This window comes from Sitophilus oryzae, unplaced genomic scaffold (assembly GCF_002938485.1).
Source record: "Sitophilus oryzae breed Bouriz unplaced genomic scaffold, Soryzae_2.0 scaffold_610_pilon_pilon, whole genome shotgun sequence".
In the NCBI taxonomy this organism is placed as follows: Eukaryota; Metazoa; Arthropoda; class Insecta; order Coleoptera; family Curculionidae; genus Sitophilus; species Sitophilus oryzae.
In genome coordinates this window covers 172,787-182,810 of record NW_022147208.1, presented here as the reverse complement: position 1 = coordinate 182,810, position 10,024 = coordinate 172,787, and the positions used below count along the sequence as shown (strand labels likewise).

Below are 10,024 nucleotides of genomic sequence, written 5' to 3'. Positions count from 1 at the left end.
ATCAGATGCACAATTTAATTGTCTATCAAATTGCATTATACCATTTTTTACCTATCCCTTCAAGTTTCCGTAGAAAATGCATTTTCTTGTAATTTAGAACTCATTTATCAATATACCCATGGAATACTGACATTTTAGATTATTTTTAAAGATTTTTAAAGAATTTTTAAAGAGTACAGATACTAATATTGTCGATATAGTTCGTTTATTTCATTAACAAATTAAAAAAAACTGTTTAAATATTTGTTAAAGAGGACCAATTAATATGATTTCAGTATTCAAACTACATTAATTGACTGTTTGCGTTGATTAATAATAATTGCTCCAAATACTAAAAAACTGAATTATGTATGTGTATTAGACAGTGTGGTAAAAAGTAACACCTTCAAAATTATATTTAATTTGTTGACAAATGCTTATTTATAACAACAGAGACGTTCATTTTCATAACTTATTATTATATTGATTTCTGATTCAAATCCACATTTATTTAGAATAATTTATTAACGAACACAATTAAGTATGTAGTTAATTAGTATTTGGGCGGAATATTGGTGGTATATTTAATTAATGGTATACTCTTTTATAAAGATTTAAATAGTTTTTCTTTTAGCATACAAATGGGCTAGTAATATTATCGTTTTAGTAAAACGATAATATTACTAGTCGAAACTTGAAGGTATAGGTACATTTGTTGTTATAATACAATTTGATATGTCAATATTAAATTGGTGATATTTGATTCTCATAAAATATACAAGGTGTTTTATTTAAGTAAATAACTTATTGAAGGTATAGGTAAGAAATTATTTAAAATAAATTTTATACACTCTGTATAAGGTAGTATAATGACAATTAATTGTGCATTTGATTCTCATAAAATATACAGGGTGTTCTATTTAAAGTAAATAAGTTATTGCCGTTTAAAGCTAGTAATTATTTAAAATAAATTTTTAAACACTCTGTATAAGGTAGTATAATTTTTATTATTGCAACACAATAACTGATCAATAAATAAACTTCAGTAAATATTTAGTATTAAAAACTTTGATATCCTCGGAGATATGAAGCCTTAAAATTTATACTGCAATTTCGTAAAATTGAAAATATTTCAAAAACGGTAAGGTTTAAGTGTAATAAACCTTAATCAAATTTACCTTTATTTTAATCGTAGAAACTAAAATGCAATAATATACAGGGTGTTCCATTTAAAAAATAAAACTCTTTGATATGTGTTATTTGGGACATTCTGTATCTTGTAAAATATTTTTAAATTGTAGCTCTAATAGTCCTTCAACGTGAACCCAAAACTTACAATTTGTAAAAATCTAGCCGTTTAAGCTACAATACTCCGTGTCGTATGTGGTGAACACTTGCATACAGTCCTTGATCTATGCCTACCTATTACCACCATGGAAGCGTCGAGGGCTGAAGACTCGTCGTTTTGAAGAGGCGTTAAAGTTGTACTAGATCGTCTAAAATTCGTTTTAATCTGCAAAAAAAACAAACCTTAAAAATAATTTAAAAAATACAACTTTGATATTTTTATTTATTTGGGACACTCTGTATCTTGTAAAAATATTTTTAAATTGTAGCTCTAATAGTCCATCAACGAACCCAAAACTTACAATTTGGAAAACTCTAATCGTTTAGCTACAATACTCCGTGTCGTATGTGGTGAACAACCCTGTATATTCTAAAGGACTAGATATATAAATATAGATATAAAAAAATAAAAATATAGATATATAAAACAAGATAATAAAACTATGATATTATTCGTACATGACACACAAAAACCGTATTGTAAACTATTGCCAAATACATAAAATTATGATATCAAAAAACTCTTTAGCAGTTTTTTTTAATTAATTTGTAATCTTGTGACACCCTCTATAATTTATTTTAAAAAAATATATTTTATTTTGAAAATAATAAATAAGATAGATATTTTAATTTTAATTTTAACACTCGGTAATTGTAAATTCATATATAGTAAATATCTATGACAATTTTTTAAACTCAGTGCCTTTTGATGGAGTTGTTTTGTTTTTATACTATCCGATTGAAATTAATCTTTTTGGGCATTCACCTGTTAAGCTTGAACTCCCTGTGACTGTGACTAACTGTGTTGGTAACTATTGGTAACTCAAAAGATCTACATCATTCAATACATCGATATTTGAAAAAAAAGTGAAAGTTTGATATCTGCAGAACAAAGGCAAGAAGGATTTTAACAAATAATATACGTACAGTAGAAAAGTACATACCTTTGGCGATCTTCAACATAATTTGGCTTGGTTTGGAATGTATAAGCACTTGTAAATATTTTGTTTTCGTATGATCTCTGCCTTGCTGAGCAGAAAACGACCAAATTTGGTTGATAAAAATGTATCGAAATACAAAGAATGCATTTTTGTATCAATTGGAATGTCTACTATTTATTCTTATCAGTACACATTTTTTGGCTTATTTCTAACCAAACGCTTTTGTCCCGCTAAATTTATCTTCCAACGCACTGTGCGCTCGTCCGTCAAATGCAAAAATAACTGTCACTGTCTAAAATCTTTCGCGCCAACTTCAACTCGGTCAGCAGATGACGTAAAAAAACTGACAGTGCAGGAAGATAGGAATCGAACTATCCTTATCTCTATAGTATCCTTGGGCATAGGCTTGGTGCATTCTCCGCCGGTGCTGCCATCATAGGAGAATAGGTATCGTAAACAATCGGCATATATAAATACACGGGTTTAAATAGCGTGTACACAAAATTTATTATATAATCATTCTAAAAGTGATAGGAAGTGTAATTTGACAAAATTCGAAAAATAAAAATAAAAAAGTAAATATTTTGATATCCTCAGGAGGTCTAATTTGTATTATAATTTATTATTCAACTTTTTAGATGAGTTCAACTACGGTAGCTAGCATAGTTTTACGCACCGATTTTGCTAGCAGAGATATAACTGTGGCTATTTCGGTTAGAACGATTTTTTTAAAGGTACATAATTATAATTTTAGAAGATGTTTATAAAAAAATTAAGCACTAGTTGATTAAAACAAGTATACCATTAATATTGCAAATTATAATTTATCCTAGTAGTATATGCTTATTTAATTTTTTGATTATGTAATGGGCACTTTGTTTACTCACTTGTTTCGTCAGACTGCTTGAAGCCATTTTTGCTTTTGATGAAATCTGTGTGAGAAGTTGTGCAGCTATAATATGTTGTTTCGGGAGAGTTGAATATCCGGGACAGTTGAGTTATTGAATGTTATTGCATCCAACAATCACGTAATTACGCTCTCCTTTACGTGTTAACATTTTTTCGACAATTTTATTAATATTTGAAATTGTCACAACACAAAGCGATGCCTAGTTTTCGTTCTTTTTCATTTAATTTTTACTACCCGAAACAGCGCCACATCACACAAACCTCGTACCTGAGTGTTATTTAGTTTCAATAACTGCACTAATAAAAACTAAAATACTTAAATATTATGACAAAGCCACGATTTTAGTGTTATTTTAATGCGACTAACATCGGAACTGACGTTAAATAATAATAAAAATTAAATTAATAATCGTGAAACAGAGAGAAAACTTCTGATTTCTGCCGCATCGAGCGCTGCGGTCGGAATTTTTAAAATCAACTGAAATGCACCAAGCCTATATGATCATCGTTAACAAACTTTTTTAGTAAATAAGTGGCAACCTAGCATTTTTCTGTTTATGTCTGGTTTTGTATATCTTGAGCACCTTCATTTTGTTCAATGATGTTTGCCAATATTTATATTATTTTTTGATGGTTTATTGGCTGAATTTGGAAAAACTTTATTTGAAACAGTTGTGTCTTTTTTAATCTTGCATAAAAATATCAATTTTCAAATATTTCAATTTAACACTGTATTTAAAATTATATAATGAAATACATATTCTATTATAATTTATATACATAATTAGGATTTAACTATTTTGTTTATATCTTGTATTGTGTGATAATTTTAATAGCTCAGATACAAGATGGAGATGCTTACTACATGAACAACCAAAGCAAAGTGGATGCCGTTCTAGTAAGTGATAGTCCCAAAGAAGAAGATACTGGTTTTCTGACTCAACTTCTTGGACTAATTTGTGGCCATTTCTGCAAAGATACATCTTTAGTTGAGATAATACCCAGCCCTAGTCAACAGAAACCTGTGTTGACTACACTTGGTGGTACTTGTATTCCTTTCTATTGCATGAAATGCATGTATATTGCATGAAATGGATCCATATTGCATGATTTACTATTATACTTATTAGTTAACATATTGTTACGTTTTTCGTCGGTTCCGTGTGGATAGAAAGTCACAATTTATTTAAACACTATTTATTCAACACTAATTAACAAAAACAATAACGATAAAAGACTTAAAGAACTATTACAAACGATTTATAACTAAAAATTTATTTTTGAATTTTAGCGCGTCAACTGTACTTGTCTATTTATAACTGCCCTCTCTAGGCCACAGCCGCCGGATTTTATACCTACAGCTAAAAGAACTCTAGAATAGTCCATAGATCGTTAGGTGCATAGAGAAGGTTTCGATTGTTCTCGTATGTACTACTCCATTCCAGTGGAACTCGTTTCTTATCGAATCTTCGAATGAATCATTACGGTGTCTATTCTTTAATGCGATGTTAAGGTCATCCGAGGGCGGGCTATATAGTTAGGTTAGGTCGAGTCCACACCGGTCCGCAACACTGCCCCCTTCTTAGGTACATGCTCGTCCCGAGATGTACACGGTGAATGAAGGTATTTGCAAAGCTGGCTTCTGTTTGTACGCCAACTCAAACCATCGAGTCCACACGCCAGCTTCGGTATGGCTAATCGTGCAATGTTGTTGTTTAGCAGGGCTTCTCTCAGTTCAATCAGGGTCTTCCATAGATTGAGATAAGTCGGCTTACTCGGGGACCATTCCTTGGTGACCAGGTAGAAGATGTGTCTTGCTTGACCATGTGCATTGTCGGTTAGCCTCAAGACGCTTCCAACCTCTGGATCCTGTCGGCGTAGTTCTCCGACACGCCCAAACTTCTCATTGAACGTCGCAGCGATTCCTCTGGACATCCGCAAATCTCGAGCCACACAATGAGCGAGCGAATAATCAGGAGGCACGGAAAAGAGGTCTCGTTGATCTTCTTTGGTTACACCATAGCGAGCCTTCTCACTGCTGTTGTATCGGGCCATGAAATCGTCAAAGGACATCTCCGAATCAGGGGGATCAAAGCTGCAGGTTCTCACGGTCCCAGCACGATCTTCTATTTCGCCTTGGTAGGGGCTCAAACGGTTGAAATGGACTACCCTCGGTTTTCCTTTTGGCAATTTTCTGATACGGTATACGACGTCATTAATTCTATCCATGACTTCGTATGGCCCTTCCCACGAGGATTGTAGCTTCGGAGATAACCCACGACGTCTCTGCGGGTTATATAGCCACACCAACTTCCCTGGTTGGTATCCTCCATGCTCAGCTTGAATGTCGTAGTGTTCCTTCATTCGGTCACTAGCACTTTGAATATTTAGGCGGACTCTCTGATGAATGTCGTCCATCCTTTGACGTAGTGTGTGGACATAATCTTCTCCGGCGACTTCTTCTCCCGGTCGGCAACCAAATTTCAGATCACAGGGTAGGCGCACTTCCCGTCCCATAACGATGCTGGCTGGAGTTTGCCCTGTAGATTCTTGGACGGATGAACGGTAGGCCAACAGGAACAGGTGAAGAAATTTGTCCCAGTCTCTTTGGTGGTCAGAGACTACTTTGGCCAGATAACGGTTGATAGTTCTGTTCATGCGTTCAACCATCCCATCGGATTGTGGATGTAGAGCAGTCGTCCTGGTCTTGCGGATGTTCAGGACTTCACAGACGCCTTGGAACAGATTGGACTCAAAGTTTCTTCCCTGATCTGAATGAAGCTCCATGGGAACACCAAACCTGCAGATCCATTCTTTAACAAGGGCATCAGCAATCGTGGACGCTTCTTGATTTGGCAACGCGTAGGCCTCGACCCATTTGCTGAAGTAATCCATTACTACCACAATGTATTTGTTGCCATCGTTCGTCTCCGGGAAAGGACCAGCCACGTCGATCGCTATTCGTTCGAAGGGACTACCAACATTGTACTGGCGCATAGGGGCTTTACCACGGTTTTGTGGCCCATTGATGGCTGCGCAAATGTCACATTTCTTACACCAGACCCTCACATATTTGCAGTTCACCCAGTAGAACCGTTCACGCAGCTTGCCAAGTGTCTTGGTAACACCAAGATATCCACTGGTTCCATTGTGAACTTCCTCCAAGACTTCGGGGACCCTCTTCTTTGGAATGACGATCTGCCTTCTCTCTTCTTGTCCCTCCGGTCTCTCGATCACACGGTGAAGTAGTCCGTTATCTATTACCATGGAATTCCACTGAGCCCAGTACGACTTTACGTTCGGCGAATATCTGCAAACTTCTTCCCACGTTGGTCTTTGGCCTGAGTTTTTCCAGTTAATTACCAGACCTAATTCTGGGTCACTGGTTTGGTCATTTGCAAGATCTTCGGGTTGCCAACTATCATTAACCACAGTTGTTCTTAGGAGTTTCACTTCTTTCTCTTCTGCTCGGGAACAATGCTTACAGTCCTTAACGCAAGGTCTTCTGGAAAGTGCGTCAGCATTTCGATGGATTGCCCCAGCTCGATGTTTTGTGTCGAAGTCAAATTCTTGTAATCGTTCAATCCATCTAGTTACCTGCCCTTCAGGATTCTTAAACTGCAACAGCCATTTCAAAGCAGCATGGTCTGTTCTTAACAAGAACTTTCTTCCATAGAGATACTTGTAGAAATGTTCCACTGCTTTAACTACTGCTAGTTATTCTGGTCTGGTTACACAGTAGTTCCTTTCCGGTTTTGACAAGGTCTTACTAAAATAACCAATGACTTTTTCTTGGCCATTCTGGATCTGAGACAGAACAGCGCTGGTGTCCAATATAAAGTTTCCGTTGCCAAGAGGGTAGCTAAGTATGGGCGCACTAGTCAGGGCCTTTTTCAATTTTCGGAATGCCTCGTCAGAATCTGAGTCCCAAGAGAAACGCCTCTCGCCTTCGTAAGTCTGGTCAATGGTTTTGCGATGGTGGCGAAACCCTGTACATAGCGGCGATAGTATGTGCATAGTCCCAAAAAGCTTCGTAGTTCATGTTTATCTTTAGGTATCGGCCACTCTTCCACTGTCTTGGTCTTCTGTGGATCTACCGCAACTCCTTGGGAGGAGACTACATGGCAAGTAGTGTACCTTTCTGGACACAGATGACATTTCTTGGGGCTAAGTTTCAAACCAGAGCTCCCTTTAGTCGCTTGAAAACTTTCTTCCAAATTCTTCAGATGATCGTCGAAGGATTTCCCAACCACTATGATGTCATCCAGGTACACTAAACAGGTAGTCCAGATAGTCCCTTTAACTCAGACTCCATTAGTCTCTCAAAGGTAGCTGGCGCGTTGCACAATCCAAAAGGCATGACGGTAAATTGCGACAGTCCGGAGCCCACCGAGAACGCTTCTGTCTTCTCTGTCTTCGGCGCCATGTCGACTTGCCAACTTCTTCCAAATTCTTCAGATCTAACGTAGAGAATATCGTTGACCCCGCCAGTGTGTCTAGAGTATCGTCTATCCTCGGCAGGGGATAGCTATCCTTCTTGGTACCATTATTGAGCTGCCGATAATCAACACAGAATCTGGTGGTACCGTCTTTCTTCTTTACTAGTACTACCGGCGATGTCCACGGGCTGTTAGATGGTTCGATGACACCCTCTTCTTTCATTTCTCGAAGGATTTTATCAGCTTCTTCACGTTTGGCGAGCGGAAGTCTTCTCGGATTTTGTTTGATTGGTCGTGCTTCTCCGGTATCAATTTTATGTTGTACTAAATTGGTACGACCTCTGTGTCCTGCTTCTCCTTTATCAAACACATCTTGATACTTGATTATCAGGTTTCCCAATTTTCTACTATTTTCGGGAGATAATCCCTTAACGTTTACTAACTCCTTCACCATTTTGTCCGGAATTTTTGAAGTCGAAACTTTGGAGGCTTCCACGCTTCGAATGACTGAGGAGACCGAACAACAGTACCCTAACAGGGTTCCCTTCTTCAAGGATACAGAATAATAATTCGTATTCATTACTCTCACCGGTACAGTTTTCTTCGCTCGTAGCAGGGCTTTTCCAACAGCGATCCCTCGTCCTATTTCGCTGTCATGGTTCCTTGGCTCCAACAGAATAATACTCCCATTATTCATTTTACCTTCCAGGCAACCATCCAAAAATACCTCACAGCGCTCAGGGATCGAAACATCTTCTGCTACTACCACGCGAAGCGTCTCCTCACATTTTCGATGTAGAACCACTTATTCCTCATTTATTTTCAAAATTCCCTCTTTGAAGTTTAGGTCAAAACCTTTAGTGGTCATGATGTTCATTCCGAGAATAAGTTCATCTTCGATATCTGCTACTAACACTGGATGTTCAAAACTGGTGCTCCCAATAACAAAATTAAGATTTACTTCTCCATGGACAGCAGCGGAGCCCCCCGTAGCAGTACGTAGTCGCCATTGTGTTGTTTTAACCTTCTTCGATGTTTTAAGAATGTCCGGTCTGATAATAGTTTTCGTCGCTCCTGTATCCAACAGCATAGTCCGGAACTCTCCATCAACAAAACCATCCACAAACATGCTGTTGAATTTGTGTTGTAGCGAGGCGACTCGAGCAGTTTTCGTTGGGGCATGTTGGGTACAGGTCGACGTGTGCCCCTTCATTTCGACCCTTAGTAGTTTTCCGACCTCGACGAAGCCGGTTCTTCGTTCTTCTCCTTACAACGGCTTCGCACGTGTCCTACCTGTCCGCAGTTCCAGCAATAATCGGTCCCTTCTTGCCCATGTACTGGTCCATTATCTTCCGAATAATCCCTTCCACGGATTCGTCAGAACATTCGTCGATGGCCCGTACTCTTCCTAAAGACCGAGAACTTTGTTTCGCGGCCTCAAATTCTAGGGCACGTGCTAAAGCATCCACCAAGTGCGTTGGGTGGGCTAGGAGAAGTGCTTGTCTTGTCTCGTTGTCACGTAAGTCGTCGGAGAATGCCTGTACTGCCAACCGCTCCATAACATTCTCTGGCGTAGCAGGGTACGCAAGGCGAACGAGGCGGGCTACGTCGGCTTCAAACTCCTGCAGAGACTCATTTGACTTTTGAATGCGATTTTTTAGCTGGGAATGACATGTTCCAAATGAGCTTGGCCGTACCTCATTTCTAAATGTCGTACCAATTGCTGATAATCTCCCTGTTCCGATGGTGACAATGTCTGCAGAATATCAGTCGCATCTCCTCGCAGTGCGACAGTCAAAGCGGTAGCCTTTTCAGCGATTGTCCATCCGTTCGCTCTCGCAACGGCCTCAAACTGGCAAAAATAATTGGCCCAAGCGGTCTTTCCGTCAAACTGTGGAGGCTTAATAACTGACTTTGAGATATACTTATTTTCGACTAGTTTCGGTGCCTCCGATGTTTCTTGACATTTTGGTGAATTTGCCTTTGCTATTTCTTGTTTTAAAATTTCGATTTTTTTATTTACATCGTCCTCAATTTGTGTTATTTTGTCTTGTAGCTCCGTAGAATTCTTTATAATCTTTTCTTCTAATTCCCTGGAATTTTCTGTTATCTTTTCTTCTAAATTAAGTATTTTATTATTAAAGCTGGCCTGTATGTCTTTAGAATTTTCTGCGATCTTATCTTCTAAAATATTAATTTTATCACTGATTTTCTCTCTAAATTAACTTCCAAGTCAATTATTTTACTATTCAAATTGTTCAAGTTGTCGTCTAATTTTTGAGAATTCTCTGTCATTTTATCATTCAAACTGTCTTCTAATTTTTGTAAGGACTAGTCAAGGTCACCTTCCAACTCAAAGCAAAATGTGTCAGAATCCTCACTTTCCTCCACCAAAACGTCTCAGTCTAG

General features: G+C 37.8%; 1 protein-coding gene across 3 annotated transcripts in view; it reads left to right on the top strand.

Annotated features, from left to right (window-relative positions):
* Window positions 1-10,024, top strand: part of LOC115887705 (calpain-A-like) — a 113,439-nt gene that overhangs the window by 88,763 nt on the left and 14,652 nt on the right. The window lies entirely within an intron of this gene.